We start from the raw sequence: 21318 nt of genomic DNA, 5'->3' as shown, positions 1-21318 counted from the left end.
TCCAGGGAAGTCTGGCTTCAAAGCCCACATCCTTCCCTTGGCCGGCCCCATTCCGCCTCTCCTACACACCAGCGTAAAACAAGAATGCTGGCTTATGACATTTGCCATGATTTGTATGTTTATCCCCTTTTTGATTTCCATTCCACCCTCAGGCACACCCCTCCTTCTTTCCATTCTTTATGTCCATAGATGAAATATATATCGGTAGAGAAAATATTGCATAAAACATGGCAGCCTTTTTATGAAAATACACCAGATCAAAGGGAAAAATAAACCACTACACAAAGAATCATTGATAACACTAGGGAAAGGGCTTCAGAGAGAGAAAAATCTAGCTTGTTTACCTAACTTCTGGTCATTAAATTGCTTATGGTCCTGAATTCTCATGAGTCACACTTACAAACAGGAGAGCTTCTACAGGAAAAGAAAAGAAGTGAGCAAGGGCAGAAGGAAAGGTGCCCTGGTCTGGCCGGCAGAAGAGATGAGGAAGGCAGGGGTGGGTCCTCCCGTCCCCAAGTGTGTGTGGTCAAGACCCTATTTCTTGCCCTCTGTGTCCTGCTTCTGCAAGGGGACGGCATCTTCCCCAGAGAGTGTTCTGCTCTGTTATGTAGAGACCCAACCGCATTGGCCAAGGGCCTAATTGGTCTTACTTGCTCTTAGCTGTGCGAAGTTCCACCCATTTAATGTAGGAAACCTGTAATTCTCCCATTTTGTATCACATACTCTCCATGGCCTTACAGGAGAAGTATTGAGGCCTTTTCAGCTGCCTTGACTCTGTGCCTTTCACACCAAACCTCATCCAAGATCCAAGAGATAGGCTCAAGTTTAAGAGCATTAGGTTGCACGAAAATAGGGCACTGCATTTAGACGCTCTCCCCAGAGACTCTGGCAGAGGCAATGGGAAATGGCGAGCTGAAATGTAGAAGTGAACTGGTGGATTTAAGATAGTTGACCAGACTGTGGGTTCATTACCTGCCGTGATGGACAAAGGGAGACTAGGGCACGGCTATATATTTTTAGATATCAGGTCAAATGGAAAATAAGTAAAGTAGTAAGCTTTTAAAAGGTATTTCTTTTTTTGCCTGTGGACTGAGGTGGACATTCCAGTCAGTAAAGAAGTAAAAAGATAGGGCTTCTTCCTTCTCACATCCATGAAGATCGGTTTTCAGTCCTTTCCTGTGTAGGAAAGGGACGAATCCTGAACTGAATGACACAGCCTTATATGTTAGGACATGCTGATAATCAGAAATCTTTCATTTCCCATATCGTATAAAGAGGCAATGCTGTTTTCTTAAAATTACCTTCTGACAATCTTGTTAAACCTACATCAAACAATAATAGAGCCTATTTTATTCATTCGATAACAAGAGAAATAATCATTTAGAAGCTTTTATCGTAGGATTCCTACGATAGGAATTTAAGTAGTTTTCTTAAACTCTACTTTATGGAGAAGTTATGTTCAAAAACCAAATCCATGGAAAGTGCCCCATGCCCTGAGTTTGACAGTTACGTCACCCTCGGGAGATTCCTTCTGCCCCTTTACAGCCCATCCCTCCATCCACCCACAGACACAGCCAGCCATTCACCTTTTTCCCACAATTTTTTTTTAAGCCACAAATGTGTGTTTCCACTTCTGGTGAGGAGTGAAAGAGGGTATAAAGAACTTTCAGGGTTATTTTGAAAGATTGTCCAGGGCCTATGCCATGCACAAGTACTATCCACAAAAGGTTAGTATGCTCTCCTTCATTTGCCTAATGCCAGGGAGGGGCAGGTAGGGCTGGAGTTAAGCTTAGCTCTGAGCGTTTAAGAAAAAAGGCACAGTGGGGAGACTAGATACGCCCTCTCTTTTTCTCCGCAACATCGGACAATGCAAATTTGATAGAAGTGTTAGCACATGTGTATGTGCTGGGGGCGGGGCAGAGCGCTGGGCTAAGCCAGGTGGTTTCCACCTGTGTGGTTTCAGGTACGTGATTCCGCTCCCAATCTCTTTCACTTCTCCAGTAAAGTGAGAAGGCAGGACTGAATGATCTCTAAAGACTCTTCCGTGTCTACAAATCCGTGTTCAATCATAAACAAGGTCTTTAAAACACCACTGACTGTGAGTTGTTTTAATCAGTTGGAATAAAAACAGAGAAAGAAAAATTTGTAGAGGAAATACTTTACAGTTCTCTGTATCTCTTGCAGACATTATCCTATCACCTGGGTGGTCTGGCACAAGCATTAGTTCAATTGTCTCTTTTAGCTCTTTTTAACCTTTATTTTAATGATTCTGTCACTGTGATCTTACTTTGAGAATTAAGAGGAAAATGCATAAAAAGTAAACAACATCAGTGTCTCTGTATCTTGTTGAAAAAGACGGTTTTCCTGGAGGAGGTATTAGGTTTACTTTTTAAAGACTGTGGTATTTTAACTTAAGTTCTGGGTCACTTTCATTTAAAGAGGCTTTTGAAACTAATTAATACAAAAATTATAATTTTCTAATACTGATTTTAGCAATTAGAAGAAAAACAGAAAAATACTTGAGGTCTTTCAGAATATTCCAAACAGATTACCGATAGAGGCAACCGTAATACTATTTCAAGTTGAGTTATAACAAAAGTTATAACATCTACTTTCTTTTAATAAGAAAAATATTCAGGGAAGGGGCAAGTCAAACTTCAAAATCACTTTTCTGCTTTTTCAGAGATAATTCCACATTTTTCTTCTAATTCTTACACAGTGGATACATGAATCTTGCAAATGTTAAACTCAATTATTTTGGGGTTTCTGATTCAGTTTGTGGATTATATCACTTTTTCCCTTCTTTGCAATTACCCTCTGATACTGCAAATAAAAACTCAAATAAGTCCATTTTACTACTTATTATTGTAGAATATTTAATGGAAGAAACTAGAATCTTTAAATTATAATGAAATTCATGGGTTTTTGGCAGCAACTTTTATGGAACCAAAAGAAGTCATGTGCATTGTTTAGAGTCTCCATCTAAACCAACTGAAAATGTTGTAATTCTTTTTTATTTAACTCAATTCAGCAAACTGAAAACAATGAGAAAACACATTTCAAACAGCAAGTAAACTTGAATCTTTTCTAACATAATTGTGGAACATGAAAATAATTTCTGAACTTGAACGAAGCTGATAGTTGTTTGATTTGCATCTCAGCTCTATAGATCTATAATTTTGTTTGTTCATTATCTCATTTAAAAGTTATCATGGATATATCATCTTCAAACGCTAACCGTATATGGACTTCCCTGGTGTGCAGTGGTTAAGAATCTGCCTGCCAATGCAGGGGACACTGGTTTGAGCCCTGGTCCGGGAAGATCCCACATGCCGCAGAGCAACTAAGCCCGTGCGCCACAACTACTGAAGCCTGCGCGCCTAGAGCCTGTGCTCCACAACGAGAGAAGCCACCGCAATGAGAAGCCTGCACACTGCAACGAAGAGTAGCAACCGCTGGCTACAAGTAGAGAAAGCCCGCGCGCAGCAACGAAGACCCAACGCAGCCAAAAATTAATTAATTAATTAATTAATTTTAAAGAAAGCTAACCATATAGATTTTATTTTAAATGATACATATTAGTGTAGATTGTGCTTATATAGCAAAGTTGTATATCGTTTCAATAACTTATACAGACATGGTTATATGTGTATATATAGATATATGTATAATGTATATGTCTATATAGATATAATGTAATATATAGCATAATGTAATATTGCTATACCTCACAGGTAGCTTAAAAACTATCAAAGATTTTAACCATTATATATTGATAATATTTCATATATATATATATAAAACATTTTTTCTTTTTTTAAACCTTTCTTTCCCTGGTGGCAGGCTGCGGAGTGTGTTGTAAATTTTTAGTTAAATGCTTACTTGTCCATTAGTTCATTTTAGATCAGCTCAATTTCTTTCAAATCCTGAGCATATAAACCTCTGCTAATTTGCATAGCTGTGCATGCAACCTTAAATGTGAAGGAGATTAACGGTAGGAAATTGGAACGTACTGGAGGAGGGGTCAGCAACTTTGGTTGGCCCATTACCCCTGGGACAGGGGACGGCAGTGTCTCAGGTGTCGAGTGTCACCTCTGTGACTGCTTGGAGACAGACAGCGGCTGAACCCTCACCCGCCAGCTACTCCAAGTCCCAGAAGCAGAGGCCCCAACAATGCCTTCATTCACAGCCTCCAGATACTAACTGGGGACAAAGTCCCACTGAAGGTCAAGAGGGGCTGTAGCTATCAAGACAGATGGGCTCAAGTGTCACATCGAAGCCAAAAACTTGTACCTGCTGCAATTACAGTGATCAGGGCAGGTCCCCATGCTGGCAGGGCCTCTGTCCTGAGAGAGGCCTTGTGGGCTGGGAGGTTCTGTGTGTGGTCCCCGGTCTCTGGTTCATTGGCCACTGGTGATGCCATAGTTTAAGCTGTATTTAAACTGTCAAGGAAGAGAAAGGGTTCATTAGAAAACTAGGAACATTCTCCCAAGGTGGTCACATCCTCTGTGCAATGTGCCTGGATAGACAGGATTTAGGCTTCCTGGAATGCTTGTGACATTCGTGATGAAAAAAGTCAATTAGATTTTTCATAGAACTATTTGAGTGTTTGCTATAAAATGAGAACATTTATTGAGTATTGGCTATAAAATGTGAAGTCCATGAGCTTTTGAGATGTGTGTGTGTGTGTGTGACTTCTGTCTCTGGTCCACTGTTGTTTCCCATAATGCTAAGCCCTGGCCCATAGGCACTAAGTAAGTATTTGTTGAATGAGGGATCGTTTCAAGCACCATCTATAGGATCTCATAGTTTACATATAACACGTCACTTAAATTTTAACAACCCAAATAACACAGTGCTCACACCCCAGCTGGCAGATGAGAAAACCTGTCACAGGGAGTTAAGTGACTTGCCCTCCATCACACACACAGAGGTGACAGTCTCAGCGTTTGAACCCTGGTGCTCTCTTTGCAGTCTGCTCTCTTCATCACATCTCACGATCTCAAAGAGTCAGTGCGTCACGCTTACTTTATACTAAAACGTAACCAACCTTACCCCAAATATTTCATGACCAGACTGGTTTCCCTGCTTCTAGCATGTTCTGACACTTGGGAAATAATTTCCTTTCAGATGGGCAGTTCTTGTCTGTCTGCTCCTTTAACTGGCCGTGTCTGAGTCTGCCAGAATCGATCAATCTGATGTCGTGAGCCTGTAAAAGGCTAACGATAGATTTCAGGATATGGCCGTACTCTCCATACATGGGGAGCCCTGACTCTCACCACCTGCATTACCTACTTGCACGAGGGGATGATGGGTTACTTTTCTTTCAGTGCCTTTGAATGGGTTTAGCTCCGAAGATAGATGTTGTATGGAAATCCCTGGAGAAACAGTTTCTTCAGTTCATGCTTACAAGGGACTGTGGGCCAGAGGTACGGTCTGTTACAACCAATGAGCCCACACCTACCCTGAAGGGTGAGCACCTCAGCTTCCACGACTGCTCCCTCCTAAGCCAATGGAGGCTGCCAATGGCTTTTGTCGCACGGGCACTTGAATTAGGAGCTGGGCTGAGACCAGATGGGCAGCAGATTGGCTATAAAACAATATGATTACTTTCAGCTATGATAGGATTGGACCATGGGAGCCGCAGGTGAGCTTCTTGATTTTACCCATTTTCCATATGAAGGTCTGGCTAGCTTTTAAAATTTTTTCCTTAAAGGATTACCTCCACATTAATATTGTCTTTTTTAAAAAGTTTAATAACTGTCTCATTTGCAGTAAACTTCATTTATGTTCTGGGGAAGAGCATAATAATCCAGAATAAAATGGAAGGTAAGGATTATAATCTACCTCCAGGGCTTTTTTGAGTAACAGTCAAGATATATAGAGAGAGGAATAGGCTATTTTCACCCACAGAATTCATGCCCTGCTGGAAACAATATGAACTGGGCAATAACGTTCGCAATAACTATTTGTATTTTGGACATGTTCAATGCATAGAGATTAGAGAAGAAAAATGTATTCCAATTGAGCAGCCCATAGCCATTAAAATAAAGTATTCTGTCTGAAAGTTGGCCTGAACTATTCTCCTCTATCTTATTTCCCCCAACGGCCAAAAAATCTAAGAGGGCAATTTAGAAAGTTAAGCTGGAGAAGGGCTAAAGTGAATTCAAGATCTTATGAAATAAATATTACAAGATACAGGGACAAAGAAGCATGGGTGTGCTCTCATCAAGATGTAATTGTTTGTGTCCCAGAGAGAACATGACACTTGCCATCTTGAAAAGACAGCATTAGGTGTTGGGGGTCCATGAGCAGTTTTCTGAGGAGAGGATTCATAACTTCATCAGGCTCCCATCGGTGGGTATAATTTATTAGGTTATGAAGCATTGTTTTAGCAAAGTATTGAATTTTTCACACTATGACAACATCTGCCTTCTGGTCCTTTAACTAGGATGTTGGAAAGTTTAGATTCCCCAGGGCTCCCAATTGCTTCTAGGAAGAGAGTCACACCTGGATCTGGGGCGAACAAACTATACCATGGGAGTAAAATGATCTCAAATGAGGCGACGTAAGTAAACTTCTCAGGCTGCTGTTGAGCACACAGAAGAAAATGTATTGGATAGTAGCTGGTTGCCCTAAAAAAAAGTTTACCTCCTCATCGGATAAGCGGGTCACTCAGAGACACTTCCGAGTCTCATTCTGACTCTCCCTGGACAAAGCGCAAAGAAATCAAGTGCGAGGATGATTTCTCCTCCCAGCACCTCCTGCACTCTCCTGCCCAGCGATGCCAGCCCCATCATCTGCTGGATCTTCCAGGGCATCTTTCTTTGTCTCACTCATTACTTGGTCCAGCTTAAATCCCCAAAGTATTTGAAGATATAAAACTTTGCATAAGGAGCAGTTTCACCGGGTATTAAGACACAGCTAGAGTATGAAGACACAGATCAGCTATAGCTGATCTGAAACTATAGACCTCTCAGAGCATCTATTGACGGTCATGGACAATTGCCACAGAAAAGTGCACACTGGCCTCAAGTAGACCTTATAATGTTTAGGTGGGTTCCTGGATCCTCACAGCCCATCTCTGAGTCCGTGGTTCTCAGATTAAGAAGCCCTACTCTAAAACACAAATGCCATATGATATCACTTACATGTGGAATCTAAAATATTATACAAATGAACTTATCTACGAGACAGAAACAGACTCACAGACATAGAGAACAGACTTGTGGTTGCCAAGGGGGAGGGGGGTGGGGGAGGGAAGGATTGGGAGTTTGGGATTAGCAGGTGCAAACTATTAAATATAGGATGGATAAACAACAAGGTCCTACTGTATAGCACAGGGAACTATATTCAATAGCCTGTGATAAACCATCATGGAAACAAATATGAAAAAGAATCTATATATCTATATCTATCCATCTATCTATCTATATAACTGAATCACTTTGCTATACAGCAGAAATTGACACAACCTTGTAAATCAACTATACTTCAATAAAATAAATTTTAAAAAGACAAAGAAGCCCTACTCTAGAGCAGGAGTTCTCAACCTCGACACTCACATTTGGGGCTGGAAGAGTCTTTGTTGAGGGCTGTCCTGTGCACTTAGGATGTTTAGCAGCATTCCTGGTCTCTACTCACTAGATGCCAGGTGCCCCCTTCCTCCATCTGTGGCAACCGGAAGTGTCTCCAGACATTGCCCCTCCCCAGGTGAGAACCACTAGGGTGGACACATCCCAGTGGGACTATATGAAATCATCTTCCAAGTGGAAGGAGGCCCTCTTATGTCCTCAATGTGGCCAGACTGTCTAGATTCACAAGGGGAACAGGAGCCCACTTTCGTGTGATATTTTTACCTTCATGCACTCACTTAGCTACACAAACACCCAGTGAAATAGCGGCCACAAATGTAATAAGCAGCAAGTTCAGGTTTAAAGCCGAGTCTTCTGTTGCCAAATCCAGGGCTCTTTCCAGATGCATGATAAGGTAATTGGACTATAATTCAAAGTTCTAGTAGGGGTCTGGCCCTTAATCAGCCACATAAGCCCTTAAATTGTCTGCGACTCAGGCTTGCGTGGCCCAGCTGCGTAACATGAAGGATACCTTCGCCTGCTTCCCAGCAAAGTTAGAGGAACAGATTGCTGAGTGACAGCAATTAAAGATGACCCACACCAGTTTAAATGCAAGGTGTTATTAAATTGAAAAGTATCCATTAGTCTATAAGAATTACATGCGCATCAGCACTCTGAAATCTCCTTTATGAATAGAATCTTGAAAAATGATGATGCTTGTGGAATATTAAAAACTGAAATGGCCCAGGGATTGGCTGTCATACATGACATTAATTTCCTTTTGTACGGTCCGGTAGAGCAGGCATATTCAAAACCGGTTGTTCTGTGTTCCAAAAAGAAGCCACTCTAAGAAGAAATAAAATGAGCTAACAATAACTGACTATTATTATTATTTTTTTTTGTCGATTTCCAAACCCTTCATTGGATTTGCAGCCCAACAAGGATGCTATTTGAGTAGAATAAAAATACCCTGACTTGAATCTGTAAAGAATTATAAGTGAGTTATGTCTTGCTCTTGCTTAAAAGCAGAAAGCCCACATGACTCCGAAAAATGGGTGTAAAGGAAGGTGAACTGGTAGTGGTGGGTCTTGGCTACAATCACCTCACTGCTTGTTATGGAGCCGCCAGGGACAGTCACCCCATCATGAAGGTAATTGGTTCTTCCCCACGAAACGCGTGGGCGGGAGGCAGAAGAAATCACATCCCTTGTTAGCTTCCGGGATTCAGTGATGCAGGGCATCAGCAGCCCGTCCGGGCATCAGCAGCCGTCCAGGCATCAGATGTTGGTCCCTCATCCTAGGGCTGCGGCATCTTCACGATGATAATTGGAATAATTCTTATTCAATTGCTCTTGGGAGCCCATGAGGACAGAAAAATTATGCTTAGCCCCAGAGGTCACTTGCTTGGCTAATATTTCACTAATTATTTCTTAGTTGCTTCTTTTTTTTCAGGACGGAGGGAAAAAAAGAGTTCTCTTCTAGGGTTTTATGAAGAAGGGTTTAGAGCCTTTACAAAAGTGCAGGAGTCATAGGACTAGGGCTTTTTTTTTTTTTAATTTATTTATTTTATTTACTTATAATTTTTGGCTGCGTTGGGTCTTCGTTGCTGCGCGCGGGCTTTCTCTAGTTGCAACAAGCGGGGGCTACTCTTCGTTGCGGTGCGCGGGCTTCTCATTGCGGTGGCTTCTCTTGTTGTGGAGCCTGGGCTTTAGGCGTGCGGGCTTCAGTAGTTGCTGCACATGGGCTCAGTAGTTGTGACTCGCAGGTTCTAGAGCACAGGCTCAGTAGTTGTGGTGCACGGGCTTAGTTGCTCCATGGCATGTGGGATCTTCCCAGACCAGGGATCGAACCTGTGTCCCCTGCATTGGCAGGCGGGTTCTTAACTACTGCACCACAAGGGAAGTCCCAGGACTAGGGCTTTTAAAAAGAGGTCAGGACATATACGGTACACTGAAATTGGTCAAGACAGCACCACGCCTACAATATAATTTTTTAAAAGATGAGACTTGGCAGGGTGCGGCACGGCAGGTGAGGGACAATCAGTGATAGGGTGAGAGTAGGCGGACTTGGTCCAGAGATGGCTACGAGGCTAGTTAAGTAATAATAAAAGGACCCTGAGTGAGGCTGGATTCTGAGGTTTATTGAAACACAGATGGAGAAACATTTAGTAGGAACTAGCTAGTCTGAGCATCGTGCAAAGTGGACTGAGCTATTGATAGCTCTCATAAATTGTTATTTAAGACTTAACAACCCGGACTTTGGCACTTGTCCTGTTATTTGATTAGTGTGTTTCTGTTGTTGGAAGCACAGGGTCAGAAGGAACCTCTAAGGAGTGAGAGTGAAGAGTTTCCTTCTAAGGGAATTGATGCTCTTGCTGTCACTCACCCCGGAAGGGTGCCTATCCCAGGGCAGAAAATGTGGTTGGAAGTAAACATAGGACCAGAGGGCGAAGAGGAGCCTCTTCATCTCCCTGGGGCCAGGAGTGAGTTTGGCGCTGTGATGGGTGTGCAGCCGCGTGGCACTCAAGGTGGTGGAGACGGGCCGGGGGAGTGAGGGCCGAGGAGGTGGGCTGGGTGTAAGTTATCCAGCATCAGTCTCTTCTGCTGTTTTTGAAACTTCAGTAAAGTCTGATGGAAAGCATGGCAGGATCAAGCTCTGAGAAGATAAGAACTGTTTTTCCCCCACGTCATCTTTTGTGGTATTCACCCTCTATCCATTCCAGCAGTGACACACACTGCTGCGGGCTGTCAGACACACCAAGAACAAAGACGTCAACTGAATGTTTGAATACAGTTTTCTTCACTGATAACAGAGATGCCGAAGGCTGATGCCAGAGTTACGTTGTTTGGATGCTGAGAAGGGTTTATGACCCTCCAAGGCTGGGACAAGTCGAGGAGAATGTAGGGTGACATTTTGGCAGTGCTTTTACCCAAAAGATAAAAACGATCAAGCAACTGATGGGAGGGAAGGTTCTAGAGCAGAGCATGGCCAGAGCGCGTGTGGCAGGGGTGCCTCGGGAAGGCCCCTTCTCCCTGACCCTCTGGGCTAAGCGCCAGCGGAAAAGAGAATGGCCCCCCTGAGGTTGGGGGCATCTCAGCAGTAGAGCCTGAGAAGCAGCTGGTCTTGAAGTAAAGGACCAGCCTGCAGACAAGGTGTGGCTTGTAGAAACGGATCAGGGGTTTTCAGCAGAGGGGAGCTGAACATGTACCTCTTCTTTGCTCCGAGCCTCTCCCAACTCCAGAGCAGTAAGAGAGTAAAGTCGATTTTGTTATTTGCTCAAAATATTTGCACCCTTGTGCCTGGATCCCAATGATACGAGGACATCAGTCAAAGCCGCAGCTGATAACCTTTATTATTGCAAGCCACTGGGATTTTAGGGGGGAGGTTGCTTGTCACAAGCTGATGCAGAAAGCCCATCCCAAAGCTTTCCAAGCCCACGAGAAAGACAGGGAAGGACTGGTGGGCAGGGGACCCTTGAAGAGGCCTTGTGATTCTGAGCAGGGCTAAGATGACACGGAGAGACCTGGGTCGACCTGAAGACCAAAACACAGTAGAACATGGGACCCTCAACGGTAGACCAAGCACGGGAGAATTCAATGAAAACATGGATGTGACATTGGCCATGGATGCAATATTGAACTGAGCCAAATAAAGAAGAAATGAATGCGCCCTGCTGTTGAAGCCACGGTGATTCTTAGATTACCCATGGGGGGAGGTGCTGAGAAGGGAGAGGAAAACATCCCCAAGGATGTACACAAAATAGAGCGAGGAATCCTTAGAACATACTTTCTATTCATTTGGCAATAGCAAGTTTTCTGCCATCCGCGGAAATGGGGCTCAAGAACTCCATTTATAGAGAAGTCAAGTCTCCGTTTTACACACTTGACTTGGTGACTATGGAATTCAGACCTGCGTGTGTGTGTGTTTCGCGCTGTGGGGATGAATCCCATGGGCGGCAGAGAGACGCAGACAAGAAAGAGGGCGGGGTTGCAGCTGCGCTCCTGGGGACACCTTTGACCTTGAGGCCACGGAGCCCACGTGCAGGGGTAGTGCCTGATCCATGTTCCCGGGACCCCTCACATCCCTGCGGAACGTCTTCAGAGACTAATTTCTAGCAATCAAGCTGCTGGGGGGGGTGGTGGTGCCACAGTAACTCATCGTAATCCGGTTTGCACAGTGACGGCAGCCATGCTTTATCAGGGGGTCTACTGAGCACCACCCACTTTGAATACAGAGAAGGTTTGCATCTTCTGGCCATTTACTCAAGTATGCAGGACATTAGAACAGGCTTCGCTGTTCTAGGACTCAAGCTCCATTTCAAGCCCCATTCTGCCAGATGGCAGAAAATGTAGTCTTAGGCAATGACAGCTTTTCTCCATCCCTTCAGACGCGAACTTCCCTCCCAGTCCACCTTTCCATCTGGGGTGGCAGTGGCCACAGGCATCCCCCCACTTTGGAACCCTCTCTGATACGTCCCTCTGTGTTTCCTCACCACTTTTCTGCACATCATTTCTGCGGCCCTCTGCCCTCTCTCGACAAATCCTCTTTCTGGGGCAGGAAAAATTTTCAAACAATCCACCTTTCTTAGGGCACAGAAGACTCAGGGGGCTGTCCTGTGTCCTCTGCATCCAGACCCACCCAGCTACAACTTGACTTCCACAGCTACTCCACGGGCATGTCCAGACAGGAAAGACGCTTGGGGGGGGGGCGGGGGGGGGGCTGGGGCCTCGATTGCTTCGAGGTAAAAAGGAGTGTGTGTGTGTGTGTGTGTGTGTGTGTGTGTGTGTGAGAGAGAGAGAGAAAGAGAGAGGGAGAGAGAGAAAATTTGGGGGTGTACTTCAACTAACACTTCTCAAAATAATCTTGCCATATATCGTATCATTTAATCCTCACTGAAATGCCATAAGGAAAATATTATTACCCTAATTTTACAGAAGGTAGAACTGAGGTTCAGAGATAGTAAATAGCATGTAAATAAATAGCACGCAACTCAGTAGCATCTAAGTAGGTCGCAAAGGTGGTCGATGGTTTATCCAGAGCCCAAGCTCAGATCTGTCAGATTCCAAAGCCTCTGTTTTTTCCACGGTAGCACATTTCAGTGGTTCCCTTTCCTGGGAACTTTTCTTCCACGTTCCAGACAGGGTGCTGATATCTCATCTTCCTCCTCCTATTACCTCAGCTTCACCAGCTAGTAGATCCAACACCCATTGAAGAGCTTACTACAGATGCCGTCAGAATGGCCAACAGGCTGCTCCAGGGAGGAGCGCTGGGAATGATCTCTCCGGGGGTCACGTGTATTTTCTGCTTAGAACCTATAGCCCATCCTATAGATACATCCTGCAAGGTCCCATCAGTGACTATAGCCGTGCTCCCATTTCGTAGCCCCAAATGTGTCCTAGCTCCCATCGGCGTTTGACGGCACACACAGGGGCATAACCAGACCCGGCAACCTTTCATTCTTTAATCCATCCATTTGGCAGTACTTTCTCCTGCAAGAGCAAAAAGACCATCTTAGGTGTGTTTTCGAGTCGCTGACACTGAGAGTGAATCGTCGCCTTGAAAGCTCTGGGGCACCCCAAGATGCCACCCACCCGTCTGGAGCAAATGCGCACATTTACAGATGCCTGTGGTTTGCCTAATTACTTTTTCACAAGCCCTCAGAAACCACTGAGGGCTTCAGCTGCACCATGCATGTGGTTTAATGAGGTTTCCGAACTCCGTGTTATGAAATTGTCACCAGTTATTTGTCAGGAAACAAGCTGCCTTGTGAAGAGAGCAGACTTAAAATTTGGGGCACCCACATTTTAATAGTAATTCTTTGTAATTACAAAAACATCACATGACTTCAGTTACACGCAACAGATATTTTCTGGGCATTTGTTTTTAATGCACCTGAGGTTTCTGGGTTTTGGGTTCCTCTGAGCGTCTTTGAGGGATTGAAAGTGACGGGCACTGCTACCCTCATCCTTAAATTTGAGGAAGAAATAATGGTTTTCTCATGAAAATAGAGCTCTCGAATTGATCAATGTTGATTTCCTTTCCTTGAAGATGGATTAACTACTGTATGCTATTACGTTTCCCCTCTTCACAAATCATTGTATTTTATCATAGTCATTGCATTCAGTGTTTTCTAAAGCGTATTTAGTGTAAGTACTATCATCCCTTGGTTATTAAAGGGATTGACTGGTTATTAAGGGGGTGATGATCTGGTGAGTGGATCTTTCTTGCCTTTGGCTGGTAGGTTTTTTTCTCCTTCCTTCTTCCTCTTTGGGCTCCTTGCTATGTAACCCCGCTGCTGCTAATTACGAGTTCTCCACACCATCTGGACCATCACTACGGCCTCATGCATCCCTGCCCGGGTCTGATAACACCCCTGTGGCCAGGGGAGGCTCCCATGCCCTGGAGCCACCAGGCCTCCTCTCAGAGCCAGGGAGCTTAGTACCGGGGCCTCTTACCCGCTAGCAGGTGGGGTTTGGAAATAAACTTCTACCAGGGTTTGTCCTCAGGCCAAACCGCCTGAGCTTATTCAACTCTCACGATTCACAAAGCCCCCGTGGAGAACTTCTCCAGCCTTTGGGGGAGGGGTATCTCGTTGTCCATATTCCTACTCCAGGAATCTCTCGGGTTTCTCTGTCCTGCTCTAGGGAGAACCCAGTCCGTACTCCGGAAGATAATTAAGTTAAATTACTAATACACGTTCACTGTACAGCATTTGGAAAATGCAGAAAAATAAGCACACCCAAAACAAGGGTAATGTCATGACCCAGAGACAGCCCCAGTTTTTAATCTCCATGTATATGTCTATGTCTATTTTATGAAAAGGGATTATATCATAATACTGTTTTGTTAACTGATTTCTTAAATTAACAATCTTATTATTATTTTCACATTGCTAAGTAATGCATCATATGACTATCATTACTTACTTAACAAATCTTCTAATGCTGCCTACTTAGAGTGATTTCTTTTTTTATTACAGATAAGGGGCAATATAAAAAGATTTCCAAGGATATGGGTGCATATCTTGTTATTTCCTTATGATCAATTTCTAGAATTGGAATTGCTGTGTCAAAAGGTAAAGTGAGGGCTCTCTTCTTGACCTGGTTCTACTTCTTGACCTGGTTCTACCAGTTCTGCTTCCCACTGCTAGGTTTTCCTAGTCCTGTGTTTGTCAGTTTTGATACTCAGACCCCCTTCAGCAGAATTAGATGCAGATTCTTGGTTGCCCCACCCCCACGACAGGAGCTGCAGATCGAGTCTGCATACCTAGCCTACAGCATGGCTTGGAAACAGGAAAGTCAGTCTCCTCCAACCCGTCTCATGTGACTAGGAACCCTGTATGTTAAAAATGTACTGGGCTTTGTTTTATTTTTAGTTTTTATAAATTTATTTATTTATTTTTGGCTGTGTTGGGTCTCTGTTGCTGCACGCGGGCTTTCTCTAGTTGTGGCGAGCGGGGGCTACTCTTCGTTGTGGTGCGTGGGCTTCTCATTGCGGTGGCTTCTCTTGTTGCGGAGCACAGGCTCTAGGCATGGGCTTCAGTAGTTATGGCATGTGGGCTCAGTAGTTGTGGCTCATGGGCTCTAGAGTGCAGGCTCAGTAGTTGTGGCGCATGGGCTTTGTTGCTCCACAGCATGTGGAATCTTTCTGGACCAGGGCTCGAACCTGTGTCCCCTGCATTGGCAGGCGGATTCTTAACCACTGCACCACCAGGGAAGTCCCTGGGCTTTGTTTTAGTCACATGTAGTAAGATGGCAGACGTGGAAATGAGTGTCACGAAGAAGTTTATACTCACAGATCCTTAGAAAAGGATGCACACCAAGCCACCAGGGCCACATGGGGAAGCACCAGGACCCATCCAGAGACAGAAGAGGACTGGAGAGAGCATGGCCCAGAGCCTGTATTGGGGTTTCCTTGGGAAGGAATGGCAAGGTGGGGTAGGCACACTGAGTAGACGTAGTATTGGACAGTTTGAACAATTTTGGCAGCCCAGGGGCTATAGGGGTGGTCCCTAGCTGTCTGCTACCTGGTCCTGGACTAATTCAGGGCAAGGGGACTGTATGATTACAACCTCCTTTGGAAACAGGTATTTACTAGAATTGAATTAGAATTTTGCTAACCTCTTCAGACTTAATTACAGCTCCACCCTCCCAGATTTCCTAATGACTGGCCCTAGGGATCAGCTTCTAGTAACGCCCACCAAAGTCTCCTGACACTCAGAATAGTCCCTAAATGAGCCTGCCTCCAGCTGAAACAAGATCACCAGGACTCTGCTGAATTCTCCTCTGCATCAGCTCACCCAACATCAGGCACAACAAAGCTAAAGCATCCGAGCCCAAAACAGGTTAGCTTAGTTCAAGTGTTCTATATAGAGAGGTCTGCTCGGGGAGAGGCTGAAATTCTTGGCGAGATAATATTTACGAATTAGCTGTGAATTTCAAATATCCCTGCATCCATCTCACTTCATTAGTATGGAATCAAAAATTATAATTATGGAGTAAATGTTTTTCAAAGAGGAGAGAAAAAGGGTTTTTGCCACAATCCTTGTTATTTCTCTTTTGTAGGAAAATCTAAAATTGGACCAGAAAAAACACGACTATGAGCTTCCAAAACTCTCCTTGTGACGGGATTACTACATATTATTATTTCTATTCATAGTTTCATTGCTTCTGATAGAGCTGTTATTACTGGAAACAAAAACACAACAATAACCCTCTGAAATCTTTTCCAGCAAATTCTCTAAATAGGTAGGCATCTTCCTACTTCGTCTCAATTCTTTTCTAGGGGGTCAGCTAATTTTACCTTTTAAAACCATTGATATTCAAATCCACTATTTCTTTAATATCGAGTTGCTTGCCAAGAATTGTCCAACCTCTTCTTGAGCACAGAAGTGAAAATGTCCTTATCTACCGTTGAGGAAGCAACTGTTCTCTGTGATCCCCACCGAGGAGGTGGGGACGCCTTCCCCCCTTCATCAGCATCCTTCTGCTCATGGGCTGTTTGTTCCTGCCTCACCTGACTCTCCTCAGATGTGTGCAGGAGCTGTAAGTTCCCTGTGGCATCAGCCTGCAGCCTCTGTGCCCTTCCTCAGCGTGACAGCCCTGGGCCGGGGAGAGACATCCCTCGCACAGCTGCAGGGAGGTTTGGTCCTCATTAGCCCTCTCAAAGCTGCCAGCTCATCCGCCTGCCCTTTCACGGACAGGCAACAGGTGACATCCTGCAGCAGCCGTGGCGCTGATAGAACTCCTTTCTCTGGGTCACTGTTGTCGCCTGGCGTTTCACTGGTGTTGATCACGTGGGCACAGTTCGCCTTACTAAGACCCTAGGCATCCCTTGTGCGTTCTGGTCCAGCCCTGCAGGCCAGGCGCTGGGCTGGAGCCGTTTTCCACCTCACTGCATGGAAATCAGGGCAGCAAGGAGCAGCAGAGACCCATTTTAAACAGTCTCTCGAAGCTGGGTTTGATGCAGCAATGTCGTTGTCGGAGATCAGCTTCTCTGGTCCCTTTATGCACCAATGGAAAGTTCTGGAATGGTCACCGCAAGAAAGCTCTTCTTTCTCCTCGCCCCTGCCAGTCATTGTGTGGATCCCTGGTGTTCTTCCAAGGCGGGCCTCCCACTGCTGGCTCCCTCTGTCCCTTTGATGGTCAACCTGGTGTAGATTCCTGTCTATTCCAGCCGCCCTCCTTCTCAAGATTTTCTAAAATGTGATGCCATTTCATTTTGCTTCAGCCAGACCCCAACTACTAAAGCTCTGACGAAGACACTCAAACCGTGTTTTAGAAATGAGAGGAAGAAATCCAAGTTTTAGAGCACCGTGCAGGAGTGAACGTTAGCTCTTTGCAAAGTCAGTTTTGACTTGTCCTCAGAATGGATTGAAAGACAATACAGACTGGATTCAGCTACAGAAAATGGTATGAAAAGTCCCTGACACAACTTTATGCAGAATATCTAAAACCTCATGGAGAGGGCTTCTAGTGGGATTTCCCCACTGCTTATAAAATGTGTACACTCATGCCAAGAGAAAGAAAAGACAAGCAGGACCACCTCTTCTGTCCGATGGGACAGTCTATTTCTTCACTCTCTTCTTGATATTTGGCTCTGCAAACACCAGCATCATGTCAGCTGCCGGTTCTACAACGAGAAACGCTCTGTACGGATTTCAGTGGCAAACAGGTGATCAATCGCCCACGGGGGCGAAAGGGAGTGCTCTCCCAAATCTGCACACGACTTGTTTCTCCTTTGAAAGAATATCCGTGTTCAGAGACATCTCGGGTCTCATCTGCAGCGTATGTGGAAAGGCACACACATGGAAACAACACATCTTCTCCAAACATGTGACAAAACTAAGTGATGTTCTGGGGACTGTGCTTGGGAGGGAAGGAGGGAGAGAGCTGTTCCCGGGGAGGTAGTTTGCTGAAACATTTCCTTTCCTGTTCTATGGCTTGGGAGAAAGAGGAAGCAAAAGCCAGATTGCAGGAGGAAGCCTTCTTTTCTGGAGCCCACTTGTTTGTCAGCCTTGCAATGCAGAATAATGCTGGTGATTTGGGGTAAAAAGCAAAGGCTGAGACATGTGACTTTTGCAGGCGTCTTTGGGTGGGTAGGTGGGGCTCTCCAGGGCTCTTTGTCCCCTGTTAGTGACTTAAAGGTTGTCATCTTTACCACCCAACCCGGCTGGCCCATCAGTCTTTTTTGATCTGAAGTCCTTATTATTTTATATTTTGTTTGGGTGCTGGCTGTCTCCACACTCCTGGGGAAGCCGTGCTAAGGAACTCCATGTCCTGGACTCCAGGAAATAGAGCAGGGACTTGCATTTTGCACAAAGGGTTTGAATATGAAGCAGAAACAAAAACCCAAAACACATATTTCCTAAAACTTTGCGGTCGTGATGATTTCCATTACTGTAGCATATTTCAATTTGTTTCTTTTCTCTATAAATAACAATAAATGTGTTGGAGAACCGTGTCATTTCTAGTATTGTTTAAAAATTTTCAAATTCAAAAATGATGAATATTTAAGCAATTAGATGGAATTGATGATACGTATTTTGTCAGATGAAAGACGTGTGATTGAGTAAATGTGCTTTTCTCTAGGCAGTTAGTAAAGCACAACATTTCTAGCTGGGGAGAGCAGAGTCATTCACATCCCATGGTACCACCGCTGAGCGCAGTTCACTCTCTAGGCCAGGGCACATTACGGGGTCGGGGTGCCCACTTAGTAACTGGGGCTCTCACTAGGAGCTTGCAATGAACACTCAAGGATGAGCTCCATCAGGAGGCTGGAGGCGGCTGGAGGCATGGGCTCAGGTGTGAGCTGTGCAGCCAGAGTTAAAGAGTTTCATTCCAGGTCAATTACACCTCCATTAAAAAAATTATAACCCAATACACTGGTAGGATTATGGAAAGAGTGAATGATGTTTGACTTATAAGGATGAACACCTAGAAGCTGGTAAAGATTTTAAGTTCTTAAGTTCACAGAAATCAAACTGAAATCATCCCTTTGTGACTTTGAAGGTGTAATCATATCAACATAGTCTGTTATATATTTTTAATGTCCAGGAAATAGTCCTCTGTGTGTTGCCAAAACAATCCAAATAAAAAGCACTACAGTCGAGTTAAGTGTGATACGCTTTCTATGTATTTGTATTATTTTGTTTTGTTCTCACACATGGGGCAGAACATATACCCAGAATAAAAATGACTGATACTTTTTAAGCATTTAGTTTAAAAAAAAAAAAAGAGTTTCAAAATGTTCAGCACTGGATAGGAGAGACTCTCGTTTACAGCATCTTCATATCACCCTTCTCCCTTTCATGTTTCCTGATTCAGTCTAAATTTGGAATGGTATAAAGACAAAAGAGGGAAACAAGGGGGTACGTCTAATAACTGGGCTGTATTTTAACAGGTTAATTCTCCACCAATATCTGGGCTGCCAGTCTAGCTGCTACCTGGCTTCATTTCACAAAACAGTCCCCAGGAAGATCCTTTCTAGAGACAAAGCAGACTGTCATCCTCCGGCAGAAGAAGGAAAGACCTGCCTCTCAAAGCTGCTTTCTCTACGGACAAAGTAGCTACGATCAGAAAAATTGGAAATACCAGGCAGGATTAGGAAATCAATAAATTTTTCCCCTTACAAAAGAGCATGTGATTGTGAACAGCTTCACATGGCTTAATTTTTGGCGGTGTAAATGGAATTTAAACTGCAGGCAATAAATCAGGGACACCTTTGATTCATTATAGATAATCAAGAGGGAGCTCTTCTGATGTTCGGTGTCAATGGAGTCATAGCTCCGATTTCCTTCAAACTCTACCATCAGTCAAGAGAAGGGACTGGCCCCTGGTGCAGTGGGAACAGCACTGGGCAGTGGGTGACTGCCACCCTGTCCAGTGCCTCCTGGGAGCCAGGATCCATTTTACTGCAGCCCCTGTGGTAGATGGCGTAACCCTCCGGGGTGCAGGCAGCGTGACCGGGGCAGTTATTTACCTTCCGGGGGCCTCGTACGCCTGTACAGGTAGCACCCACTTTCAGCTCATCCTGAAGACTGCTTCTCCCTCTTCCCACTCCCACCCCCCGGGCCCCCAAAGCCCCTGCTGCCATCTGACTGCAGGCCGTTCCACCAGCCCAGATGTGTGGTCCAGCGCCCGCCCTTCACCCCTGCCATGCAGGCCTGTCTTCCTCATCACAGAGAGAGACCGATGTCACTCAGGTCGTGTCCGCAGCCCTCCCGGTCACATAGGGCCATCCTCCTCATGTGCACAGGGGCTCTCGTGGCCCTGGGCCCTTGCACTGACCCTCGGCCCCTTGGGCTCTTCGCCAGCCTCCCTCATGCCACCCCATAGGTTCTTTCTTGGGGATCCTATGGCTTTTCCTGCCATTTTAATTTTTGTCTTTGAAAGCCCAGGCTGTGCTAAGGTTCCTGCCCATTTTCTTCCAGGCAGTTCCACAGACTAGCTTAAGTTCCGTTTTCCTCTAAGATGCTTCTCTGCTTCTTCCCATTTCCACACGTTCATATCCCTGACAGCACATGTGTCTTAGCCTTGATAGTGTTCTGCAGTTAGGACTGACAGCAACTTTTTAAATTAATGCTGCGCTAAATAATGGCACATTCTACAACTGATGGCATCTTAGATTTAATAAAATACAGCAAAGGGAGGCAAAGAAGATGCAAAGCAGTGCCCGGGGCGAAGGGGCTGCCCCTGTATCACTGGTACAGGGCATCCAGACCCCAACACAGCTGTCGGGTCGGGGAGACGAGCTGCCCCCCGTCCCCAACCAGGGCACGAGAACCTCTGCTTGGCAACCAATATTTCCCCTTATTTCCTTAGGAATTGTGAGCCTGTGAGTCAAGAGCTTTCATAGCTATCATCACACAAAGGGGGAAAGTTGCTGTCTAGACATAGACTATAATTACTAGTATTATTTAAAGTCACTGAAATGCCTGAATTGCAGAAAGGAGCAAAGGGTCTCATATAAGCCAAAAGCCCTACAATGGGCCCCAGCGAACACCTCCCTGGAGGATATGCACCTACTCCAGGCTTTGCTGGGGGTAGGGTGTGCCTGGTAAAAGAAGCTGCAATGGATATAAACTATAGGCCGTATTTCTTTAGTAAGCTTTTTTTTTTTTTAAGTTCTCTTAATTTGGTTTCCACTAAGGTTAATTAAAATCTTGAAAAGCCTCTGCAAGGCAGCACGGATGCCAACAGAAGCCAAGAACTTGTCAGTAAGTCATTACATTTGTGCAATTGTCA

Source organism: Balaenoptera musculus, chromosome 14, assembly GCF_009873245.2.
Source record: "Balaenoptera musculus isolate JJ_BM4_2016_0621 chromosome 14, mBalMus1.pri.v3, whole genome shotgun sequence".
Taxonomy (NCBI): domain Eukaryota; kingdom Metazoa; phylum Chordata; class Mammalia; order Artiodactyla; family Balaenopteridae; genus Balaenoptera; species Balaenoptera musculus.
The sequence above is the reverse complement of the archived record's forward strand: the minus strand, read 5'-3'. Positions refer to the sequence as shown.